The following is a 27,813-nucleotide window of genomic DNA, read 5'->3' as shown; positions in this document are numbered from 1 at the left end:
GAGAGATGAGCAGCGGACTCTTGTGTTCAGCACCAGGAGCTGTCCACAGCAGGACCGACGGCGACCACTACACCAGACACAGCTCACATCTGTCTGCAGCTAACAAGAGCAGATAATGTGATGCAACATCACATATTTTAGTGGCAAAACAAATGAACATTGTACTGATGTGACTTGCCAGAAATGTTAATTAACAACATTTCCGCAGTGTGTTGATTAAAAAAACATAATCCGGCTTACGCCATCACTTCTTCAAAATGCATTTGCAATCGCGCAAATAGTTTTATTTTGAAGTCATTTCTGGAGAAAGAGTTTTCCACCAGGACCAAACTTAATTTCTCTAAGTGTGACTGCTGAAGCCTCACATTAAGTTCATAATAACTAGCTTTGGAATATATTTTTTACACAGATGAAGAGACCTTGGACATTCTTCCAGTTGACTGTATCACATGAGTTCAATGTAAAGGGTCACATTTAGTGCTTTTCATCATGTGTTTTAATACCTAACTTGATGTGTGATTGACTACAGGAGACAGAATAACAGATGTGTTCACGTCAGCTGAATGGAAGGAAGACTTTACGTTGAACTTACGCAAAAATATCCAATGTAAAATGTACAAGTAGAGTTAGGTCAAGACTTCAAATTAATAATCATCCAGAGTGTTTAACCAATACATTAAATGGCTGCCTTACTACATCTAAATCACATTTAATTTGTACTTATGTTCATCTCAAACTTTAGAATGTAATATTGCGCTTGATATCAAATGAACTGCAGATTAGAGAAAAATGCTTAAAGAGACGGCTCAACCAAAAATAACATGTTCAATCATTATTTCCTCCCCTGGGTAATTTTTCATGGGCGCAACCCACGTAGTCAGCTCTGCTGCTCACCCCACAGATGCATGTTCCTTCCAAATGTGGCGCCATTTAAAAGGGAAATAAACTGGCTTCGCAGCGGTATAACACTTATTGCCAAGAAGCATTGTTACAACAAAGAAATAATCTACCAAACACAAATTTCCTTACTTTTTGTGCTATGTTTAGCCAGCAGCAGTTAGCAGTTACACCTATAAGATGCCTCCTATTGTTAGGAGTATGAATTTGAGATGGCTGATTCTTACGTATTACATTACATCTTATCCTTGTACTGTCTGTATGAAGGGGAAAAGCCAGCCCAGCTACAGTAAACACCAGTTTCATGAGGCTGTGGTCCATCTGTCCCTCTCCTCTCTTTACAACCAGTACAGATGCTTCCCCATGTTGAACAGCTGAATCTGTATCCACGAATCACTGTTTTTACATCTTTGTTTTGATAAAGTAATTAGAAAACGTATTAAGTATGGGTTAGGATTAGGGGTTAGGGTTAGGGTTAGGGTTAGGGCTACAGATGAGTTTGATAAAACACAAGGATGATATGGAGAATCAGTGTGAGTTATCGATCTGATTTACAACAGAGCATGTGTTGATGCTGATGGTCTGATGCTGACATGCAAATCCTGAATGTGAACCAGTCTGTATGTCCTCCTGTTTATTCAGACCCAGCTTCAGCGGCGTGTATGTAGAAATCCAACATTCCTGCACTTCGAGTGCTTGCGAGGAGAACAGCGTCCACAGTAGGAGCTGTTTAGAACCGAAGGGACGAAGCCATTTGTCAAACAGAAGCTCTTGTTTACCGAAGCAGACCAGCAGACGGCCTTTGACGACACAGCGTGGCCTCTCTGGAGAGGGGGGGAAGCGCACACAATGGGCCTGCCATGCTGGAATGCTCTTTGCAGCCAATAAGTGAGCGATCAGTCAGTAGCAACATACACTTTTGTATTATTCAATGTGCGGAAAGAGAGAGGAAGACTTGTGACACTGAAGCCTGTACGGCTCACCGGAGGTACATGGCCTGATTCTGTTACAGCAAATCCCCTTAAGAATTCCCGCGAAGACGGCAATAATTTTATCTTTCATCTGGACAGTCACCAGGTGATTAATCCAGCACACTTAGCCACCAGGAATGTTCGCACGTTGGACAAAGCAGCATCTTGCCAGATGGCATGTCAGAGGGTTCAGCGTTTTTGTCATCCATTTGTTTCTTTGTGAGTAAAAAAAACCTGAATGGAAACATATTATAATAAAAAAACATATAAACATTACATAAGCCTTCTACGTGTGTGTGAGCGATTAGGAGACTGGAACCTTCCGCACATAAATCCATGAAACAAACACGTGTGTCATACTTCCATTATGATTTCCAAACGGCTGGAGCTCTTTTCATCATGTCATCTATGTGTGTCGTCTGTCTCTGCAAAGCCCTATAGCAACTGTGGTAACATTTTGTAGTAATCTTGTTGTTGATCATTAATAAATGGTAAATATATAGTTAATTAAACAAATTCACCGTTAACAATGAGATGCTTTATAAACCATTTATTAAAGAACTGTAAAGGTTTGTGAACATCAGATGAACTTACATCAGATGTTTTACAATCATGAATCATTTCATTGTTGGTTAACAAACACATCAATATTATATTATTACTGTGATATGAAACTATTATGGTGTTAGATGTTGGACATGGTTATAAGCAGGGTTCGTACACATTTTTCAATGTCAAATTCAAGCACTTTTCAAGCACTTTTAAGGGTCATTTTTAAGATTTTCCAGCACCTTACTGCTGGGGTAAAATACGTATCTAAAGGAATATATATACTTGTGATTCTTTTCTTCACTTTTTATCACAATTATGTACATTGTATTATGCTGTACATAAAATGATATTCTATAACAGCAAAAACTTCAGAAATTAATTATCCAGTCTGATCCCAATTTTGTAAAAGACACAGTTATAATGTCAAGCACTTTCAAGCACTTAAACTAAAATCCAAACACTTTTCAGACCTTGAAAACACAACATTGAAATTCAAGCACTTTCAAGGATTTCAAGCACCCGTACGAACCCTGTATAAGGTAATATGTCTTAGGTGTTGTCGTATCCTGGTTTTAAAGTCTGCATTACAGTAACAAAAGAAAAAAAACAATATTGTTGTGGTAAAAATATTATTTTTCTATTTTTATATAAATATTTTATATCTTAAGGCCATGTCATCCAGCCTTACATCCAGAGCATCTGGGGCAACAGGAAGCATCACCATCACTGTGATTAATGACCCAGTCCTCCCTCTGAGCCCAGGCTACCCGGAAAACAAATGAGAGTGAAGAACTGACTCATGTCTGTGTTCTGATCCACCATCTCTATGGTTAAACACACACTCGCCAGGAAGATGGAGACAAGTGTGGCGGACGGACACTTTGAAGTCGAATATAATAGTGAGAACAGCAGCAGTCGGGCAGGGCTCCTTGTGTCTGAGCTGCAGGGGAATGCATCATCCTCAGATCTTTCTCACATGCTGCTGCTTCAACCTCAACTGTCCTCCAAAAACCAGGAGGGATGTTCAAGCGCCAGACATCATTTTGTTTTGTACTCTTATATAACGCCCTGGTTAGCGACTCTGTGGAGCCTATTAGGCCACGCTGTGACGTCTGAGCGGGATCCAGACGCGAGCGGGAGAAGGGAAGCAGCGGCCGACCGGAGGCAGGAGGAGGCATCTTTCTCTCCATTTTCCAAATCCCACAGCACAGACGGATGAGACGCAAGCATTGGGGGATATCTGTAGCCTACTTTCATACATTTGCATATTTTTCAAAATCTGAAAATCCCAAAGACAGACTATGGATACAAACACACACATCAGGCATGCAGTCCAAGTCAAAAGGTCTACATTGTCACGGTTATTCAAAACCTTGCAGGGGTGTGCATTCCTGTTTCAGTGTGCTAGAGTCACCTTTCTGTTTCCTTAATCTTTCCAAAGCGCTCTCTGACGTTACTTAAAGGGGCACTCCACCTATTTTACACATACAAATCTTGACGAGTACAGACAACAGACAGTCCAATCAGAGAATCCTGTCATAGTCTAGTAGCCAAGTTACATCATCTGACCTACCCAGGCCACTTCTGCTACCTCAACTGAGACAATCCGCCAATACCTACTAGACTTGGTCGATATCTAAGACTGATATTGGGGTACCGTCCCACCTAAATATCGTGATAGACAATATTATCTTCACAGATTTGTGGAGTTGCCCGGGTTACTGTACATGTTACACATGCTTACGGCAGAGACAACATGCAGCCTTATTCAAATCCCTTGGCTCACCTTATTCTCCCACGTTGAACCCAAATATTGCCAGATTGGTGAGCTGGCATCCTTAGAAACTAAGTCCTGCAATCTGTAGTAACCCCCCAAAATGTCGAGGCGCGCTGCCTCCACTGCTGCGACAGCTCCACATGCATTTTCTTTTCAAAGTAAAAGCCCAAAGATGATGTTGCAGTTGTTCAATAATTCAATATTTTAAAAATGTTAAATGTATTTGTAAGTTAACTGCTCCATAAAATGTAAGAAAATAATTGGGAGCTAGCTGCAGAGAGGGATGACCAGTGTTCACACGAGGTTCTCATGTCTTGACACTACTTCAGTGTTTTCCAATTCAAAAGTGCAACTGAAGTACATGACTAGTGATGCAGTGCTCTCTACCAGCCAGTCCTCATCAGAAAATAATATCATGCAAAGTCGACTGTGCAAGCGGCTTATTAGGACCCATATTCAGGTGTTCGTTGTTAGGGGGCGACCTCTAATGGCTGTTGTAATTATTACAGCAATAAAGAACACAGGGCTCTATCTTACGCCTGGGACAGGTGGCACACAGCACAGCTGATGAATTAGCAATTATATTCAGAATATAAGACAGAATGTCTTGTCGTCTGTATCAACAACTGACATTTTTTAGTTACATTTCCTGTCAGCATCTTCTCATAGCATCTGAAAAAAAAACACGTGCAAAACACCATCAAAACAGCGACTAAAGCGACGTCTTCAACTCGGCAACAGCCAAATAAAAAAAAAAAGCCCTGCCTCATTATCACCTTGACTTCTCTTCATCCTGGTTTAGCCTCAGAGTTTCCCTCCTCTCCTCTGAATCTTGCGCCGTCTCAGACAAAGCTGTCAGCCGAGCTATTTTTAAACGAGGAGAGCTCATTTGATTTCATCGCAGCACTCAATGTTGCCTCCTGTGACAGCATTCAAGTGTACGGGAGGTTAATTTACAGCAACTATTTTTTGGGTTTGCAAAAGCACCTGTGGGTGACCTAGATACGGCAAAACAGTCCACAGGTCTAATATCCCTGCGAGTGGTCTCCAGGCGCTGCGGTGTTTGATACACACCGCCGCTCTGAACAGACTAAAGAGTAGACTACAAAAGACAATATGACATGTTCAGATAGTAGATCACACCGGCGGTTACTGGATTCATTCATTCAGTCATTCCAATTGGTGATGTCATCTTCTTGGCTCAAGCTAAAGTGTTTAAAAGTCACCGAGAGGAAGTTAAAAGTTTAAAATAATGTTTGGTGAGACATGTACCGATGCCAACATTACTTCCTGACACACTGATTATTTAATAGGCTGGTTCCAATATATTTTTTATACAACACGTTTATTTTTGATGACTTTCGGTCAATAAATAATTCAGATTCAATATTTAATTTAATATTCATTCAATATTTATATTTACAGATATCAAAATTGAATGAAATATATGTTCTACGTTCTGTTTCACTGTAGCTGTACGTTTGATAGGCTTTATATATAGTACATCACTCTCTTTATCTTTATATAAGAGTTCAACTTCGAGATCAATAGGTCGCCGCTGTGTGCACGTCTTAAGAATCTGCAGCTGTTTTAATCCGCAGAATAGTACATTACTAATGTTTCTTTAAAAAAACAATTCATAAATAAGACAGTCCCTACATTTAGAGCAGGACGGTCCTTAGGAAACCCCGTAACTCTTCTTCCCCTGACTGTTCTAAATGTGTGGTGTGTACCCTTCAGAATAAAGGTATCATTATCAAGCCCCTCTCCATGTCTCCCGTCCTTTTATGACTTTTTTTCTCCGTGTTGGCGGCTTTTATCTGTGCAGCCACTCCGCTCAACGAGTCCCCAGAGCGCTGTTGAATTACGCTGGCACAGAGGCCGTTCGATTGGCTGTCTCTTACTGTATTGTAAAATGTCTGTCTTGGAAGCAGCCGGGGCTGATGGGACGCTCTGTTGACAGGGCCCGACACACACACACACTTGCCAGCCCACGCGCAAACACACACACACACACACACACACGGTGGCAGATTAACTATGTGCCCTTTACTCTCCCACGCTCATTCACGTGTTTTATTGACACTGAGATGAAATTGAAAGTATGGGGGGCCCAAGGGGACGCTGCGCTCCAGGGAAGGGTCACCTACCTGCGACCTTCAACATTACAACACATGGGTCACATCATTCTGTCCTAAAATCTAATCTGCAGGAGGGCTGATTCAATAAACAGGCTGATATCAGTGCTCCTCCTGACCACAGCTCGATACTTTGGCATCAACGTGGCTGCCTCACAGTTTGCCCCACAAACACTGAGCAGATCACATTATATATACCGTGGACATTCATGGTCCAGGACCCAGACCAACCCTTTCCACCTGTACCACTGGCCCACTGAAATCAAATTTTACCCCATGCTGCAAAACGTTGAATTGGCATCTTTTGGATATAAAACGTAAGGACACCCATTAATTCAGTGATGTATCTGGATATCTAGACAGCATGATGGAAAGATCTATGAAAAGAAATCAGAATTATCAATTCAGAACAGCCCTTTAGACTCTGGTTACTTGCTACCCTGCTTCCCTGTGCCTATCCCAGCGGTGGCTGGCTTTGATAAATTAACATAGGTTCCGTTTTCAAGGTGAAAATAACAAAGTCATGTGCTCCTGGGGCACGGAAAGACACACCAGGCATATGAATAACTGGCGGTGAGAATCTTGAGAGTTTATTTTTTCCGGGCTCATAATTCCTCCGAAGGAAGGAAGGAAGGAATTATGAGCTGTTTTGCTTCCAGCACCGCCGGTTTCCCAGAACTAATTCATTCAAGTAGAGGTAACCCTTCGAGATCCAAGTCGCTGTGGTAGCAACAATGACTCAGGACCTCCACTGCAATCGGCTCTCTCTGCTCTCCAGCTAATGAGGCTCATCACAATTTCCCAAAGTGCAAACTGTCAGCTTTAAATTGCTCATTTTGAATATTAACAGTTCAAAAACTGACGACACTTCACTTCCTGTCATAAATGAGAGGGAAAAGCAGCTTACATTCAAACTAATATAAAATGATTTATCAAGTTGGCCGATAATTTTCTTGCAAGCGACAGATTGATGAATCACCTCATTGTCGCAGTGCTATCAAGTGCTCGTCATTGTCACATTTGACAAAGCCAGGCTAGCTTTTTCCCTCCATTTCCCATCTTTATGCTAAGCTAATCGGCTGCTGACTCCAGCTGATGTTTAGCTAACAGACAAAAAGGTGGTATTGACCTTTATTGACAATTCTCATGTCCCATAATGTCAGACTATAGATTTCATTTCAGCACTGTGAGCATGTGAGCATTATTATTTTGGATGCCTACTTGAAAATGTTTACATGCTTTAATGCTCAAAAAAATAAATAAAAATACTGTCCACTGCTGCAGCACCTCTATTCACCCTCTGTCTGAAAGCTGTTTTAGCGCCTATCTCTTTAAGGCCCTCCTCCTGAAAAGCCCACTCTGCTCTGATTGGCCCGCTGCCACACTATTTCCACATCATCTCTATCAGTGCTTTTGGTTGGGGGCGTGGCTGAGGGCGGTGACAGTACAGTTGTGACATCACAACCTGACAGAAGACCTGACAGCTGGTTTAAAGACAGTATTATAGTAAAAAAATAAAAGTTTTCTCGCTTTCTGCAAGATGGAACCTTTAAAAGTTGTTAAAAGGTACTTTGTATTTGTATTTATGAAAAGTTTACGGGAAAGAGTTCTTAAATCTTCACATGATGAGTGTCAGCTTTGCTTCTGGCTAAATTAATTTGCTAAATATTTTATATAGTTTACAGTCACAAACACACTTCCCGGTCTCCCTCGACTCCTCTCTGCAGACACAGTGGATGTCGCCTGTCTGCTCTGTGTGGCTGCCGGTCATGTCATCTGCCAGCAGACGAGGAGGAGGAGGAGGAGGAGGGAGGACGAAGGGTCAGCTCATCCGAGTGTCTGGCTGGTTTGTCTCCTTGAGGTTTTGCAGTACCGACGCTGACTGTCACAACCTGGAGCTGCTAGACACGCCAGTGTTTGTGGAAAACGGGCAATTTTTACGTTTTTAATAAAACTTTGGCTTTCTGACCAATATCGTGAATGTCATATAAACTGTGAATATGTTGTCTTGCCTGAACTTAACTCCAGGCCTGTTCATACTTTAGAGTCAGGCTGCTGGAACAAGTTTTGGGGGTCAAATACAATTTCAATAGTTCAAAAAAATGAATGCTGAAATGACTCTTCGAATGCGTTTCTGTTTTTTTTTAATAAATATGTTGGCTGATGAGAGTGAATCTCTCTGCCCTGGGTCCTGTGTCCATATAGATATAAAGTTCATTTGTTTGTTTGATATTTCTGGCAGAGAGGTGTCGGCAGTGTGCCAACAAAAAAAAATAGTACTAGGTTTTGATTCACTGTAGCCAGGGAACTGGTTGTTCTGAAACATTCAGAATCATTACTGCTTTTGCTGTTAGCTTCGTTGTTAACAGGTGGTTCACTTAGCTGGTGCACAAAAAACATATTCAGTAGGGTAAAACGTCTGAGACCACTAGGCAAGATATTTACTTACATTTTATATTTAGCATTTTTACTTTTTTATTCAGTTAACTGATAATGGCGGCTTAACAATTTTTGTCCTTTGGATACAAATTCACTCCTCTCTTAGAAAACCTTCAGTGTCGACATGGTTTGATGCCTTCTTTCCTGAGAATAACAGTTTGACTCCTGACCCTTTCATTCACATTCTGAATCCTCAAACTTTCTCATCATTTCCAGGTTTCAATGTGACCTCAGACCTTTTGACCTCCCTGTACGTTTAAATCATTAAATTCACATCATAAGCATTTGACTACCAGCCTACTAATGGCTTGAACGAACAACGACCAGGGAAGTCTTTGGTCACGGGCTGCCTCTGAAATTTCAAAACGATGCTCAGGATGTGTCTGAATTCATTCCCTATACAGTGCACTGCATTTACCTCTGTATGCTACTTTAAGTTTCCAAATAGTGTAAATGTATACGCCATATAATCCACTTTAAAACTGCATCTCCACAGTGGGACAATAACAGTACAATTAGAAGTAGCTGGTCAATGAGAAATAACAGTCATGTGGTGTTTCAGCTGTCAGTGATGGAGCACTGATTCATTGCGTCTGTTTCATAAAGAGCCAACGAGGCAGTGACATCCTCTCTGTTCCACTGTACAGCAGGGAGAAAGTCACCTTGTCCCCCTGCAGTAACAGCACCCAGGGGTCCGGTCCCGCCCTCCCTGTCACAGCGTGGCCCCTGCTGGCCCCCATCTGACGCACTGACACAGAGCTGCACACACACACACCGCCCTTGTTCTCCGCCCCCTCCGAAAATACGCTCGGCGACACGAGAGCAACAGAGCATCAGCTGCTGTGATGTGATTCTGGCTGACATCGCTCCGCCGAGACAGAACACATAATTAGATTTTAGATTCCTTGTCGCGAGTCCGAATCTAATTTATTATAAATTTTTTCAAGCTGAGGTTCCACTGATACGGTAACCTCTGCTGCTTTTGGCCTCGGCCTCCACTCCTAAAACGGAACAAGAAGCTTGAGAATCAGACCAATCCGGGGTTTTAATTCCCGCTGCTTTCATGTGTCAAAAACCTGCATGCCAAGTCTGTTCAGAACATTTCATCCCTTGAAGATGGGAGAAAGAAGCTCCACAACAATGAATCAGCGCGCCGGAGTTTATTTGGGTAGATCCTCACGCTGCTATCAGCTCTTATTCTCGAACTCTCAAGTGGATGGACCACACTGCCAGTGAGTCATCAGTCCACACACACACACACACAGATACAGACATCGCACGACATCAGCACGTTAAGGCTCCTCACAACTGTGCCCGTTTGTTGTCTTGTCAGAAATGATTACACCGAAAAAGTGGATTGACTCTGCAGCGGTTGCGTAAGCAGCTTGTGGCAGGCAGTGTCCTGAGTTAACCTCGTCCTCCCTGCTGTATCTGACTCCAGCACCCACCATCCTAAAATCCACCTCCAGGCTCCTGCTTCAGTCACAGCGTGTTAACGAAGTGGGGCAGGCAGGGGATCAAAGTCCAATCGAGGATCCTTGGCTTGACGTCTGAGAAAGATGCAGAAGGATTCATCTCTAAATACATAAGCGGCCCCTGGAGGACAAGGTCATATCCCAGCAGGCTCTTGATGCCAGAAGATAACGTGACCTTTGTTGAGATGTGAGAGGAGAGGATGAGTTTACTGAAGTGATCAACTGTCTGCTCGATCTCAAAGTGGGTTGAATTGTTTTCAAAAGGAGATCAATCCAAAGTCATTATTTACGCACAGTATTTAGTTTGTGCAGACATGAGTAGCATGGGATCATGGGAGTTGTTGTCCTCTTTGTTTAACAACCACTGCTGACATCTTTCTGACATGACTCAAGACACAAATGTTCACAGATGAGGTAATGTTTAAAGTATTCCTCACGTTAGGTCTTCTGTCGTTCTTTGTCTCCTGATCAGACCATTTTAATAATTTCCACTCAGTAACTTAAGCAGATGTAGTTAGAACTGGAACTTAGTGTCACTTAGTGGCCTGCAAATTATTATTTTATCGGCTCACAACTCTATAATTTAAAGGTAATCATATAATTATGTTGCAGTATTTTTTTGCTCATGACTTCTTATGAAACAAGTTGCACATAACTGCACATGTTCCATGACATTTCCAGCCATGTCCACTGCAGCAAATGTATATTTGCAATGTGCGATTGAAAGTCAATATATTGACAGATATTTTGTCCGGAGCAGCTTACAGTAATTCATACATACATTCATACGCTGATGGCGGTGGCTGGTGGATTTTGACAGTGTGCCAATACTGGCAGACAGCAACCAGAAAGGAAGCCCTTTTCACACAGAGTCACCACATTATACCCAAAGCGGATGTTCGCCAATTCTCCGCCTTTGTTTGTTCACACAGAACCAATGCAGCTCCGGCGTGAAGATGAACCGTTGTGTAACTCACAGAGAAAGCCGGCGCCGCAGATAGCTAAAGAGGTGTGACGGTACACGTTATGACGATGACGTCTGTTTGTGTTTTTTTAAGGCGTTTCCCCAGATGTCTACCTGTTAATCTAAACATGTACCTGCTGACTGTTTATAATCACATGGGTGCTGTTATAATGTGTTGTGATTGAGATCCTGACTCACCAAGCATCCTGAAAAGTGACAAAGTGTTTCGCTCTAAATTATATTGTTACATAATCACTATGACTAAACAGGACGGTGTCTGACTCTCTCACTCGTGGGGAGGAAGGCTGTTCTCTGGGGTAAAGTTCACTGAAGTCTCGGTCGGGGGGCTGACCATCACCGTGATTTTTTTCAAGACAGGAACTACAACAACGAAACAGCGGAAGGAGATAAACACTTGCTTAGTTTTTTGCTGATAAGCTGTTTTTCAGGCAGGAATGTGACGAATTTTCGCAGGACACACAGGAGGACAGACAGCATGTCAGACACTTCTCCACGTATAACTGCAGCATTTCTGTCCTCATATAAGTTGCCAAAGACACGAACAGTTACTACGTTACTGTTGTTTGGTCCTGTAGCGTTGCTTTGTGGGACATTTCTCTTTATTTGAAGGATCTGTTTAGCTGTCAGACTGTGAAGACCATCAAATCGACATGCCCACACGCCGCACTGTTTCCAGAAAGATACTTGCAGAGACCTCTGACGCTGATGGTCTGAGCTCACACACCACACTGCAGAGAAAATAAAAATCGGGATTCATTTTAAATAATTAAAACATGTAAAATAAAAACTAAATATTGACAAGGTTATACACTGAGTGAATGTTAAAGGGCTATTATGCCAATTTTATACATCAGGTCCCATGAAGTAATGAGTACAACTCAGCTTGTGGTTTAAAGAGGATCCTTTTCAACAACTTGGACAATGTCATATTGATGCATTGCGGTTATCTCATCCTGGAAATTATTTCAAAAGAGAACCTGCATTGCAAGGCTGCTGAGGTCGAGAAGACGCCTCTGCTGCCTGAAGGCTCAGCCTGAGAGACTGTGGAGAGGCTTTCTCCCCCGGCAGTCAGAACACTGAACATTAATAAATAAGACATTCACTGCACTTTACAAACTAAACACAACCCTGCAGACTGAACTATTCATTTCACAGTATTTATCTATTCCTTTTCACACACTAGCTGTTCTGTATTATCACATCAATGTTTACACCTCCATGAGCATATAATACACTCTGCCACTTTTGTGCTAAAATTAAAATTCATACACTGATGGTGGTGGCAGCCATGCAAGGTGCCAACCAGCACATCAGGTATATGAACTGACTATCATGTTGGGTGATAGAGGGGGAAGGCAGTGGTTAGCTGTAACGCCACTCTATCTCCCAACATGAAAGCCAGAGACCACTGTTCGAGACAACGTTTCAATATTTGTAAGTGAGAAACCACTGTATCCTTTAACAAGACTGCAGGACAATTCCAGCTGTGTTTATGGCAACTACACCATGTTTCCCTTAGCAACATCGAGAAATGTGTGTGGATGAGTGTGCAGTTGATTTGTTATCCGACACTATGAGGTAGACGATCCAACTATATGCGGAAGATGCAGAGTCAAAGGAAGGATTATCATGGTTCTTTATCCCACAACAGGCCACAAAGTGAGCTTTGAAAGCCTCTCAGCACTCGGGGCCAGTAGCGGTCCAGCCGCTGCTATTGATCAACCAGCCCAGCAGATATATTATGATGACATTACAATCATTTTCTGCAGCGAGGGAATAAAAAGTGCGCTTACATTAGTTTTAAAAATCCTTTTCACAGTCAGTGTTTTGCTTGAGGACCTCGACTGAGAAAGTGTTTATATTGTAAAGGTGATTAATGATGCGCAGCTGAAGGCAGTGCTCGCCTGGTTTCATATAATTATTGTAGCTGAGAGGTAATGAAATCATCAACACTTCCAATATCTCAGCACAGATCATAAACTGTTGATGCAGCACAGTGCCGCTATTACATTGTTCAGTTTACATTTGCTGTGTCCAGTGTGTTCAGTGTTGTCGTTCTTCCTCACACACACACACACACACACACACACATCCCTTTACAGCAGAGGCATGTGTGTTAAAATATATAAGCCTTCCTTGGGTGAAAAGACGTGTGTGCAGCTCAGCTCGGTGTTTCTTTGGCGAGCCTGCGCCTGAATGCATCAAAGAGCAGGTGAGGAGAAAAAAAACATCGGAATGATAAATGATTCAGCAGCTCGGCATCCAAGCATTGATAGCCTGACTCCCATTAATGAGGGCCAGCGTTGCCTCGGCTTCATCAAAGTGGCGACCTATGAAATATTAAAGTGAGCTCGACAGCAGCACAACGTTGAGCTACACATGACCTCCCACCAAAAAAGAAAACGAAGGAGGGAAAAAGGAAAAGGAGGGAGATGTGAAGAGCAGAAAAAGAAAATAGCGCTGACTCGAGGAGGGGTCCGGGAAATACTCACATCAGCGTCTCAGAAACTGAGGCAGCAGAACTCTGCCGTGTCGATATTATACTCGCCGAAGACAGTCTGAAGACGGGAAGAAGGACACGAGTCTGATCGATTTACTGATGTCAGGATCAAGTCGTTCATTACGTTTCATTTAATTTGTTGCGGTTTTCAATAAGAGCTAAATTAAAGTGCTTTACTTCTGCCACAAAAAGGGCAATGTCACTGAGCACTGAGTATAATTTATTATTATTATTATTATTATTTTTATTATTTATGTTAAAGATGAGCACTGTGGACAGCACTGAAATATGTTTGGAAACTCAAACGTGGACTGTTGTGTAGGCTCCAACATTGATGGTCCCCTGCGGAAGTCTATTGTTCAACTGTTAACAATTCTACCTCCATTACACACATATGTTTGGTAAACACGTGCAAGTTATTATTGCCAAAAATGTGTTCATGTATATTCTGTGTGTATGTAAAAATATTGGCCAACTTAAATTGGAAATGTTTACCTCCATAACATTAGAATTGGCCCCAAAATCCAGGATGGATTGGGCTCTAAACCTCATCAACCTCACAGCTATACATTATGTTTCATGCATCACCATCACAGGGAGGAATACCTATCAAATGCAGTACTGTCCCAATAACAATGTAATGTTATCTAGCTAGCTGTAATAGTATTCTGCTTGTCATAAGAAAAGGACTATAAAACATTAAAACTACAGAGTTCTCATGACCCTCAGTTTGAAGTGTGCCTCTGAAAAACCTCAATTTGGAGGTCCATGGAGCTTGAACACCTCGCCCTACACCTCTATATCGCACCAAGAACCAGGACACCATACTAGATGTGATCACACACAGTGCAATGGTAGGTCTGAATGGCAGGGGCAAGGGGTGTGTTGGGATTTTTTGGGTCAGGTTTCAAGTCCAACTCTAGGTTGGAACATGTTTGTGGGATTGTTTGAAAGCGTTCACGAGGCCATTTCTTTTACCGATATAACCCAAAGAAATGTTTATGGATATTTTTGACGAACCAGAATTCCAGCCTCAAAGCACTTCACAAGTGAAGGAAGCATCATGAGAGAGTATCAAACATTAGAGTCCAGAGAGCGAGGAATTATGAAGCAATAAAAAAGCTGTCCTGTCTCAGGCCTCTTAGGATTTTTGATCCACTTCGAATCAGAGCCTCCAAAAAAGACTCTGTGGTTGTTTCTGAATTTCTCAAGTTTTCCTCTCATCTCAGACATATGTTAGTCGTGTTAGATTTCCAAGACTGATATCTGACTTCCTGTGAGATGAGGGCACAGATCTCTGGCAAACATCTGACTAAGAAGAAAAAAACATGAGCAGGAACAGAGCAGGTTTCTGTATGCTTTCACATTATTTTCATTCATACAGTTCATTGATGGGATTTGTGCATTAACACTGTAAACCAGAAGGAATAGCCAGATTCTTTTCTCAGGAGTTGCTAAAAACGAGCTAAAAAAGGGAGAATGACCATCAGAAACATGACTTAAAATGTATTTTAATACTGTTCTGTCTGCATGAATAGTTTATCTTATGAACTCTGTTAGGTGATAATATGTCAGTGTTGTGTTTACATTTTGTTTTGTTGCCCCCAAGTGGGCAGAAAATCAATGAATGCAGCTATAACTGTTGACTTCTTCGAACAGTCAGCTTATGATACAGTATCAGGACTGCACCTATCATTTATTTATCAGTTACTTTTTAAATTAAACTATTGGTGTTTTATTACGCAAAAAATATGACAATGAATGTACCCAAAATAACATTTTAGAATGTGCCATTTAAATTTCAATATTTTATTCAATCATCTTGAATCATCAACAAACCAGTATGACAAAGTTTGCACTGCGGGGCATTATTCCCGAGAAAGAGTCTCAAAGCTGGGGTTGGTAATTCTGTTGAGAAGCATTTTTTATTACATTTGTAAAACATCTCTTCATACATCCAGGCAGCAATCAAAATAATATATGCTTTAAAAAAATGGGAAAATCACTCCATGGTCTGTAGCAGGGCTAGTTTGTTGTGGTCAGGGGGAAAGTTTTATTACTCTGCATTATGTAGTCATTGTAGCTAACGTTAGCTCCTTATGTTGCTGTCATATGTATTAGCCCACCATTAGCATCGTCGGCTTGTAGCTCACGTTAGCTCCCCTGCTGTATGAAACATATTCACATGTAACGTCACCTTTTACATGCCAGCGTTTACGCGTACTGTGGATCTAATCCATACAGCAGTGTTCACACATGCACTGCTACCCTGGGCTGTTTGGACATTAGCCAGAGGAGCTGTATGTGAGAGGCGGACTAATTCTTGTGTGCTACACGTGTGAAAGGTCAAGTCCACTGTTAGGAGGTCATGGGGAGACAGATCTATGAATTAGGGTTTGTATTGTGTTTGTAAGCAGATGTCACGAGATGGTAGATCAGAATCAGAATCAGGATTACTTTAATGATCCCAGAGGGGAAACTGCTTGTGTTACAGCTGCTCCCATTCAGCGTCCCAGAATATGCAAAAAAAATATATATAAATATTAAATATATATATAAGCAAGAACAACCAAAAACAGAACGAAACTGCATTCTACTAGAATATATAATACAGTGTAATATATAATGCTACAGTTGGAATATGGGTTATTGCACACTGTTGTCTTAATTGTTGCACATTTGAGGGAAACAAAATGTTCAGAGTCCTCCTATTGACTCGGAGTGTCTGACACTCGGAGCGAGGAGTTGAACAGTTTGATGGCCAGGGGCAGGAATGATTTCCTGTGGCGCTCTGTGATGCATCTTGGTGGGATCAGTCTAGTGCTGAATGTGCTCCTGTGGCTGACCACCACATCATGGAGTGCATGGGAGCCATTTACCAAGATGACATGTAACTTGGACAGCATCCTTCTCTCTGACACCACCGTCAGAGAGTCCAGCTCCACTCCCACAATGTCCAGTGATGTTGTGGGGGTCATGTGATGTGATGTGATGTCATGTTCATTCATATAGCCTTTAAACTGGACGTTTTACAAATGTTCTGATATAGCCTATTTCTGTGTCCAATAGTAGCAACATGGATCAGGCCACTGTTAATCATATATACATGTGTCCTTCTTTAATATCAAGTTGGTCTGCTTATGCGCATGAACGTGCTCCTTAGCAGGGAAACAATACGACAAGGAATGTCATGATTTCATTAGCTGCACCAGGAAAATGCTTCTAGTACTGGCCCGAACCCACGTTAGCCTACCACTTGAGACTATAGCATCTGACTGAGAATTTTTTTTAAAGAAAATACATCTTTGCATTTCAAATCATGATCTGAATGTCAGCTGACCACAGTAGAATGTGGGAAACACACAAAGCACCTAATGGCCCAAAACAAAAACAAATAATGGCTTCCCACGCATCACATAAGCTTCCCATCACCCACCTAACCCCAGACTTTATTCATTTTTACTTATTTTTTTTTTTTTACATAGCAACAGTCTTGTGTTGTCTTTGAGATAATCAATAAAATGTTTAAGCCTGCATAAGCACATTCAGATGTAACCTTATTTCCTGTGAACACATTCAGTCCTCCATCCTTATTTTTGCAGATATGATGGAACTCCTAGTTGCCAAGTAGAACAAAAGTCCAGCAGGTTGAGCTTGTACGCACTATTGCATAGTAAAGGGGCATCCCATGTACAGGGGCTTTGTCCTTGGCTTGAAGAACCAGCCCATTCTCATTCTTTACTTTTTTCTATTTACTGTGTTTTGTTATGCACCAAAACACAAATTAAAATAGTTAAAAACTACTTGGCAAGACAAGTGATTGTGATTAGGACATTTGTGTGTCCAAGTTACATGCCTGCCTAATATACTGTACAAACACAAGTAGTTTAGTTGTAGGTGGTGTCTATCAGAAAGAAACACCACTGATGTTCTACTTTAGATACATGCTCATGTGCATGTCCAGCTCTTTGAGTTTTTAGATCTGCTACTTGACATCTGCCATCTTTTCTGAGAACATCTGCTGACCTGACCTGTCGCTCTCCCACATCCACGTCCTCTGCCTGCCCTTCCTCGGACACTGCTGGTCTCTCTCCCGTCGTCCTCTCTGACGGGATGATGTGCTTCGTTCTGGCATAACATGTCACCAGAGTCAACGATGCTCTCATTGTGAAAGTTCTAACATGCAAAACATCTTATTATCAAGACTACAATACAATATGCATGTATTCTGTGAATCACCGAGGGAAAAAATATAAAACATGTTACAGGCCCATCACTATTCTTGATGTTTTAGCTTTGCCATATCTAATGTTACTATAGCCAGCTGCTGCTAGCTAACCAGCAATGGGTTACAACATCAAAATACACTTTAAAAACAATGTCTGAATGCTAACAAAGCTAGCTTGACAGCTATCAGTACTAGCAAAAGCTATGTTGGTTATTTACATTCAATATGATAATATTAGGTGTTTACTTACAGATGAATGAGACATGAGCCATTACTCATGGTGTGCGTTGATGGTTTGGGGGAGCTGCTTTGGAGAGATGCCTGAGTGCAGTGGGCGGAGTCTACTGGCTGGATACTTTCAAAATCTAGACTGGGCCCGATGGTCTTTCTATTTTAACCACCCCAGCTTTAACTGGTAATCTGTGTTATCCTAATATATATCATGTTTGGGTGGGAACAAAAAGTAACTAGTAAGTAGTAACCAGCATGTTTAACCTGCTGTGGCGGAGACATGACCGGAGATCATAAACAGAGTACAAAGAGTCAACGGCAGGACACATTGAGGGAACACAATGGACATAACTCTGGGTAGCGTTAAGTTTCACTTTCACTTCGGTTCGATCTCGTCCCCAAAACTACGGCGCCTCAGACATGACATGGTCAAAAAAAAAATTAAATTGTGGCCACAATATAGCAAAAAATACTAATTTGTGGCCACAATTTAGTATTTCGTGGCCACGAAATAAGGATAACGTGCACACGAAATACTAATTAATTATATTAATATCATTCCTGGACAGCTGGGTAAGCAAATCGAGCGCACCTTCTCTAGAACCTGCAATAGCCTACGTGATGTCCTCAAGGTGAGTGTCTTTTCTTATTCTGTTCTGTTTCGAACTGAACTAATTTTGAACTGAACAGCTACTATTGTAGCATAGAGCTTGTCAGCAGTGTTGGTGTAACACATTAGTTATGCAGTTCAAGTAATCTGTTAATTAGTGTTGATTAGATTGTGTTGTGTCAGTATGAGGTGGCTTGGCAGGCATGTTGGCAGAGAGGGCAGGACACAACCCTTACACCTAGCACTTTTATATTTTGAAACAGTTGACCTAGTTTACTGGTTCATAGGCTGCCTGTTGAAACATGATGTACTGTATACTATATGCTAAACTGTATGTCTCGGCCGTCTGACTGACAGCAGCCAAAAGGCTGCACAGCTGCTATCCATCATATAACGGATCTTCGGTTTCTGGGGTTAGGGTTAGAATCTGCTGGGCTGCCTTTAAGATGATCTTGCCCGGGGCATGAACAAGAATATTAAAGCCCTGGCTGTCAGCGTATCATGATGGCAACCAAAGGCCAAGAATTGATTGTCAATGGCAACCTGGCAATCATTATAGTTGAGCCCTGTCACATTGTGGAGCTGTAAAAATCCAGCAAACTTCCTTCAGTCTGTGAGACACACACACACACACTTTAAAAACCTCCCTCTACACTGTCAACAGCGCTTTAGCCCCAAAATCTCCTCACCTGCTGCAGATGCCCCAAATCACACCGGCTTATAATAATTCCAAGGCACACAGCACATTCCCACCTCTGACAGTGTGATTTTAAGCCTGTTTATAGAAGCCATCTGCCGTCAGTGAATTTCACCATGAGATCAGCATTCTGCTCCCCTCTCTTACAGAGCCGATCCAATATTAACACTGAGTCATTCTGCTGCATCATGAGGAAAATAATGAGGTCTAGACTAATGGATGACGAACAAACTTTATCCCTCATTCGTCTCATCACACTGAAACCACTCAGTGTTCTTACGGCATTAACGAGCCTACATAGCAGTGCCGGGGAGGACAGTCTCCTCGCCACTCTGTGATCACGAAACTCCTTCAGGATAGCAGATAGATCTGTTCGGCGTGTAGCCTCTTGTCCTCCGTCAAGGCTCTGCCTCTCACTCAGATAAGGGCACTTCCTCTTTGTCCAGCCGTCGCCACGGGACAAGGCTGTCATTAAGATAAAAGAGGAGAGCTTGTACATCCCTGAGCACCTCAACACCTCAACAACAAGCCACTGAAACCGCCTTTAGATCAGTTATACCTAACTGGTCTCAGCCTCAGGGTCCAGATTTCCATTCCAGCTCGTTTCCATTCATCCAGTTGCACCTTTCAAACCCAGAGCCTTCTATGAGCCAGTGTCAAGGCTGAACAATACAGGTACACTACACTGTGATTTACAGTATATGGTGATATGGAAAAATATTCACCAGATGACTTGAATAAAAGGTAAAGGTTAATTTATCCTTGTTGTCATGACAACACACGGTTTGCTTAACGCAACGTTTTCAGTCACTTTATGGTACTTACAGACAAAATGAAAAGCAAACTATTTTATACAGCGGTCACGGTGATGTCTGACATATAATTACGGACATCACAAAAAGCGGCTGTGCAAAAACAAACAGGCGACAAATCAAGTGACAATCTTCGATAATTTCAAATCAAGCGAGCAAAGACATGTAAGTGCGATTGTTTGCGTGCGAAGGACTTGTTCCACAGTTCAATCCGGCTCACAACCACAAAAAGAAAGACAACTCAAAAGTCTGCTCGTGGTTTTATCTCAAATGACCTCCTAATGAGGAATTCACATCCAGTGGATTATTCCTCCTGTGGACACAGACAGAAAACGTCTGTTTGACCACCCGCCGGCTGCGGTGACGAGGACTTTACGACACAGCTGATGCCCGAGGGGTTAAGCCGGTGTATCTCTCCTCCGCTGAACAAAAAAAAATAAAAGCATTCTGACACTGTGACTCACTAGCAACAATCTCTGTGTATTCATGAAACCTTTTAACACCAAGCGCGGATTTCCATCCCAAAGATTTTGTGGGTTCTTACCAACTTCTGCACGCCGCTACAGCACATTCATATGGGGGGGGGGGGAATAATATTTGCACGGATCTCGATGTCAGCAGAGTTCTGCACGCACATGTATAAATGTTTGAGTGATGAAATCCTTTGTTTCAGCGGATGTTCAGGTCAAAATGCGAGAAAACCTCCTCAATCTGAACATCCAACACCGCATGACAAACACCGTAACGGCTACCTCGACGACCAAGCAGAGGACGATGTGTGGCTTGAGGTCGCCCAACCGCTGGGATACAATGAAGATGGCAATGTAGCTGTTATTCACTTTCTTACGCATGCATGCACACGTCACCATTTCCTCGCTGTGACAATGTATCACGCAGCTCTGTAAGCTCTGTAACCACTGTATAACCCTTCAGTCTGATGTCACAAACACTCACACTGAGGCTTAAAACCTCGTCCATCGCCGACAGCTCATACCAGCAGACGCAAGAGCAAGAGACCAAGAGCCTACAACAGCTAACGAGTGATCGTGTGGACAAGTGACCATCTCTCTCCTTCCTCCTCTGTCCTGAACCACTTTAACATGCCAGCCTTGCAAACTTGTGAGTGATGCGAGTTTATTCCGTTCAAGACGTTTTGCTCTTTGAAACGGCCCTGCAGTGCGAATGAGCAGCCAGTGATTGAACCAACATTAAAGCATGACAACGGATTCAGTATTTCCTCATGAATAAAATAGCCTGCATCTACAGGCTGCTCACTCTGCGGCAGGAAAAGAAACTTGAAAATTGAAGCAGGATGTCTGAGATTCACTACACTTCAGAAGACTCCGTCTGTGCTTTCAGTCTCCTTTTAGTCCAAAATCCACTATTTCGGAGCCGCTGGAACCATGAACAGCCTGAAAAAAATCACCTAAATCTAAAAATATTTCATCTTTAACGCCAAGACCATTTCAGCCACCAAACATATAAGGGATATTGTTCAAAACCTTCCAAAAGGGCCGCAGTGAAGAGCACAGATTGATGTGATGGACACTGTAAATGTTGTCAAGTCCGACATCGGTAAACCTGCCATGATTTATGTCTGTCCGTGTCCCTCCTCTCCAACCTGTGTCCTCATGTCCCCTACTGCTTGCCAAGCAAAGAAAACGTCTTCCCGAGTCATGCTAGACATGGGGTTAAAGATGAAGGTACATTAATTGTCTCAAAGAGGATTCTGCAGTCGGCAAAATGCTCCGACCACCCAGTCTGCCCCGCTAATCCCCGAGAGAGGAGCCTCGCAGCAGCCCGCCAAGACACCACCCAGAGACTTCCACTAAGTCGGTGTAATGTGAGAGAGTGGACGGGCAGAGAAAAGATTGGAATCGCTTTCTACTCCTTTTGCACCTCCAGCACATTCACTGGGTGGATGTTTTGGATATTACAAATGTTTTTCTAAGTGCTGAAGGGCTCATTTATCAAGGACGAGTTTCAAACAGTGTCTGGCTCCAGACAGCGGGCTCGCTTCTTTTTCTCTCTTTCACATTTCTGTTAGTTGAATGTCTCCGAGTTGTTGACAAAGACGAGCGCGTCATAGCTCACAGCCCTCCATTCCTGGTCGAGGAAAATAACATCCGAAAGTTGCAGTCTGCCTTTAAGGACAGAAGCGGAGTTTACAGGACTTGGGGGTTTGTAAGAGAACCTGAACACTACACACCCCTCACCACGATCTGACCTTTGAGGTAAGGAATCATCAATATGAACTAAATTCCTACGGGATGGAGTCCATCTCTAGAGGAACAGCCTGATGAAGAAGCAAATGAAATTCATAAAGTGTCACAGGACAGACGGAGGGGTTGTTAGACTGAAGGCAAGCAGAAACGTATTCAGTACAATCCCACGTTTCTGATGTAAGGCAGAAGTTCACTTTTGGATAACCAAAGATTTCACCAAACACTAACTTCTAACACAACCCAATCAACAGAATAAATGTAATACAATCTGGTTAAGTTCAGGCACAAAAAAACCCATTTTTTCCCTCTTCCAGTGGTCAAAATTCCCACTTAAACTAAACTGAGATCAGCTTTTGTGTGCAATGGGAATGTAGAGACTCTGCATTTACACCTGGGCCAACTGACTCTGCAGTAGATTTTGGGTTTGATCGAAATGTCAGATCCGGATGAACACGCCAAATTCCACTGCGCGTATCAACATCCAGTGATGGCACGTTAATAAGGGAGGAATTTGGGATCCGCTCATTAAGGCCGTTTGATTACTGGACACAGTGTTGGAGCTGTGACGAGCACACATGAACCCTCCCTACATGCTTACAGCTGCCCAACACTGATGTCTCCTCCTGTCCTCATCTATCATTAGTAAGTACTGACCACAGGTTTGGAGGAAAGTATGATGAAGCGCTCGCTGAAGCATTAAAAGTCCAGTGATGGTGTTCCAGACAGCCCTAACATGGACACACTGGATCCTGCATTTGGCACTAAACGTCGAAACTGAACGTAAATCATGGAATAGTTGTGGAATTGTCAATTCTGACAGATGGCCTGCTCACTGAGTGTGTGGTTTTTCATCAGCTACATTGAAAGCATCAGCGGCAGCAGCATGAAAGTCGGAGCCCGCCGCACTAAAGCTGGGCTAAACTAATTAGTCTGCTTAAAATGTCATATGACCACATCTAAAAAGAAAAAATGTTTATAGCTGTTCTGAAGAGCCAAGCTTGGGGCCAGGGCCAAAAAGCCTCCCGTCATACAGAGGAACAAGACAAGACAGGACTGAAGGGGCTTTAACAGCCTCACCTTAAAGGCACTCATGATGTTAAAGTCAAATGTCCATATGAAAAGTGAAAAAGTTGTTTGAGGAAGATAGAAGTAGAGCTTGAGCCAGATTGCAAACCTCTCCTACTGTCACAGCGCCACACGCCAATCACCGCATGGAGGTCAGAGCTCCGACAATAAGTCGATTGAAGGAAAATGAAACGGCTACTAATTAAATACAAACCTCAAAAAGAGATTTTTTTGCATCGTTACCAACACTTCACACCAGCGCCGGTCATCAATTTTCAAACACCTCTCGGCCCGAGTTCCAACCAGGAGTGCCGCGCAGCAAATGTAACACGATGACTCCAGTTCTGCTACAGATGCCCACTGATTGAGTCACACCTCACCAACGTTGAATACGCATGCATGGAAGTGAACATGTATTCTGTCATCTGCCTTTTTCCTTCTATTTCGGTGCATGTAGGCTAAGTGGAAGACAAGAGCGAAAAAAAAAAAAAAGGCCTGCGGCGAGTTGAGCCGAGCCACGCAGAGGCCAGAAGTAATCGCAGCACAAATGAATTTGCCAAATAGGTGTTGTGCTGCAGCCAAAGGCGCTTTCCCTCCCAGGGGAATTACACAGGGTGATCCATCTTCATACTAGAAGAGTCTTTCAATGTATTGTGCATAATTTATGAAGGCTTCCAAGAAAATGGTTGTTTAACACTCCCGTTCTTCAAGACTGCAGTCCCAAATGTGCGACTTTTACATCGTAAATAACAGCAAAGTGTACTTTCATTTACACTTCTTGGCAATAATTGCAGCAAAATGAATGCTTTGTGCATCAGTGAAACATGTACAATCATTTTGAATAAAAAGGAGTCCAAACTGTTTTGCAAAGACAATATAAAAAAAAAAAAGAAAAAGCTTCATTTAGAATCCTCAGTCCATCAGTGCATCTCTGAAGCGGCTGATTCTAGATGATTAACATCGAGGCCATTTCCACAGTGCCTGACGGCATAATATTGATCCTAACACTCACTTTTCATCCAGCTTAGTCTACCGCTGGCTGTCAGGGTCAGCAGCACGGCATACAGTACATATAGAGAACATCAGATATCTGCTTTTCCCTTACACCAAGAGAAAATCTCGCCAAAACATCATTCAAAAAGCTGCTATTTTCATGAAAACTTGATTATCTGCAATTTTGTCGTTTGTCATAAATAGTTAAACAGCCTCTCTTATTCATCAGGACTGACATTATCATTCAGCGTATTGATAAGATACACTGCAGCAGAGGGCCCGACAGTAAAACCGCTTATTACTGTTGTATGCCCGGCTTTCTAGACCAAAAATTCACAGGATCACTGATGCAGTCAGGACCCGCAGACGTACAACATGCACGGATATTTCCACTTGTTCAGATGAAACTGGGCGTTCCATGCAGACGAATAACAAAACACGTTTTCCACCAGAACCGGGAAGCAGAGGAGAGACTCAGGGGACTCACGGATTCAAACCTGTGATAACAAACAACATGTGGAACAACAGCGTGTGATTTGGGGGTTTCGAGGGCCTGACAGCGTGCTCACAGCGGTCCAGTTCAGGGGCCGTGCTGCAAGCTTCCCACTCTAGAAGTGGACTTTTATAAATGAATGCTACACAAACTCCTTTCTCTTATTGTGAAATGTCAGATTTTTAAAAAAAAAATGTTATCACATGGCTTGTTAGGATGTAGATCAAACCAGCTGCTGCATTTTTAAGGTGCTGATTAAAGAGCAGATGAATGTTCAGGGTGTCACTGACTTCAGTGTGACACAGGACAGAACACGTGACATCTGATGGTCTCCTGCTGTCTGACAGCCACCCTCTTAATAAAGTGTTCATTTCAACAATACTATATAACTGCTTATAATTCCAGTACTGCCATATGCATTAGATAATTCAGGAGTCGTGCTCGCTGCGCTTTCACTCGCATCACGAGAAAGTCTCACCAAACTTAATGGAAAAAGGTTGTGATTTAAGCAATATTTGATTACAGGCAAAATCACATGCAATATAAATGATCCAAAGGGCGTCTGTTATTCATTCGGACCGACCCTTCAATTCGGCGTACTGATTAGATCTAATGCAGCAGTGGGCTCAACAGTACAACCGCCTTGTCTGCTGTATCCTCAGTTTCCCTCTGCTAAAACGCACAGATCTGTGCTGAGGCGAGGAGCGTCAGGCTGTTGATCAACTTATATTTTATTAAAACGTGACGGCTGCTTTTCTCCACACACACGTGTCGTGCTGTATCTGTTGAGGAAAAAAAAATCCCGTGTCGTGTTTAACGTGGGGTGTGCTTGGAGGGTTCAACGAACATCGCTTTAATTGACACATTTTTAAATGGAGTTTCGACTTAAGGAGGACGGTCGCCCTAAATGTGTGAACTCAAGCAGAAGGGGAAATAAATAAAAAGGGACCCATCAGCGGGTACTCACGGTGAGCGTCTCCCCGGAGGTGTCTTCGGTCAGCGGTCTGACAGCCGGCCGACCCTGGTGCAGGTGATGCTGCGGCGTCCGGACTCCACAGGCGCGCAGGAGAGAACGCACTAATGGAGGAGTGGAGCTCTGCGGGCTGAGGGAGAGAAAAACACAGTGGGCAATATCACCCAGGCAAGGTCTTTCCTGGCTGCTCCAGAAGCTGCATGCTCTCATTGGACCGGAGGAAAGAGGTGGGCGCAGAAAAATGAGGCCACATTGGCGCATGAAGCGCCGGCAGACGCACTGATTGGACACGCTGCTCATACACCGACAGAAAAAAACTGTTTTTATGCGCCATGTGTAACACTGGGCTCTGTGGAGCAACACGACGGGCAGGCTCCAGTGTGTACACTGCAGAATATGACAAACATGAAGTATTTTGTTTTTTAATTTGCCTCAGAATTATCTTATTCACCTTTGTATTAATCCCCATATTTACTGACTTGTTATTTAATTTTCCATTTTTATTTAATCATATACCCATTCTTGGATGAAGTTATTTATGTATTCTTTTCCCTTTGCGTTTTGAGGGGTAACACATGAATACATGAATGCATGAATACATACATAAATACATTAATTAGGAATGAATATATTGATAAATAAAAATGCTGAAACGAGAAGAATCACTACACAGATAAATTAATACAGAAGCAAATTAAAACAGAAATGTAGCCCATGTCACTTTTTATAACGGCTATATTTATTTTTAGTAGCCTATTATTTCTGGTGCATTTAATGTTAACCTATTATTTGAGCCATTCATATATCTATTTTGAAAATGTTATATAGTAAGACCAAAATAGTAATAACACATGCCATATAAAAATGTAATAATCACGTATACAAATGTATTTATGTTTAATGTCACGATGGAAATATGGATATTAATAAATGTGATTTCGAATGTCAAGGATGAACGCTGATGCACAGTCATCACGGGTGTTTTTGAAGATTTTGAGGGGAATCAATATAATTTAAATTGAAATATTTGTATCATTTAATGTTATTATTCTATCTTCTCTTAAATATTCCTTTTCGGGAACCATGAAGGAAAAAATATGGAGTGGATGAGTTTAATATATTCCCCATGTCAACGTGTTTTTCTTGGCAGTGTAAAGGCTCAGTCTCCCCTCACGGTTCACTCATATCTCATCGAGTTTAACTTTCTTACAGACGTTCCGATCTGGGAACACGCCTGCACTTTTGTATGTTTCCCCCCCTGAATGCCATGCAGGAAGCAGTGCAGTAACAGCAGCAACAATTAAATAGCTTGTGGGATCCAAAGTTGGAGTTGTAATTCGTGCCGTCGTTGCCCTCTGAAATCTGTGAACCAGAACCGCTCCACATCTCTCCCAGCATCTGGATTTACTAGAACTTATTAACATTCCTGCTCCTACTGGAACTATAAATTTGGACTTTGAGGAAACTCATTACAATGACATAGTTCAGATGTTCCACATAAACATCATTTGGAAACACGGAGGGCTCTGCTTGTGTTACAGCAGACTGGGTTAATAGGAAGTTCCTCGGATGACACTCTGTGACCTCCTGACCTGCTCCTGCTCAGCTTCAGGCTTTCTTCTTTGGGGGGTTTGAGATCAACTGTGACTTTTATTAGTATGAATATGAATGAAAAAATATTCAAAACAAAGATCTGAAGTGACGGGTAAATTTCTTCCTTCGTCATGATTTTATTCCTGTTTCTATTTCCGT

At 42.3% G+C, this 27,813-nt stretch overlaps 1 protein-coding gene across 1 annotated transcript in view; it reads right to left on the bottom strand.

The window, feature by feature from the left end:
* Positions 1-26,351, bottom strand: part of LOC115576861 (double-stranded RNA-specific editase 1-like) — a 68,749-nt gene extending 42,398 nt beyond the window's left edge. Inside the window, exon 1 of the mRNA XM_030409457.1 lies at positions 26,056-26,351. The gene's annotated coding sequence lies outside the window, so the exon portion shown is untranslated. The remainder of the gene's footprint in view (positions 1-26,055) is intronic.
* Between the last annotated feature and the right edge of the window lie 1,462 nt (positions 26,352-27,813).

Source organism: Sparus aurata, chromosome 24 (assembly GCF_900880675.1).
Source record: "Sparus aurata chromosome 24, fSpaAur1.1, whole genome shotgun sequence".
Lineage (NCBI taxonomy): Eukaryota > Metazoa > Chordata > Actinopteri > Spariformes > Sparidae > Sparus > Sparus aurata.
The sequence above is the reverse complement of the archived record's forward strand: the minus strand, read 5'-3'. Positions and strand labels throughout refer to the sequence as shown.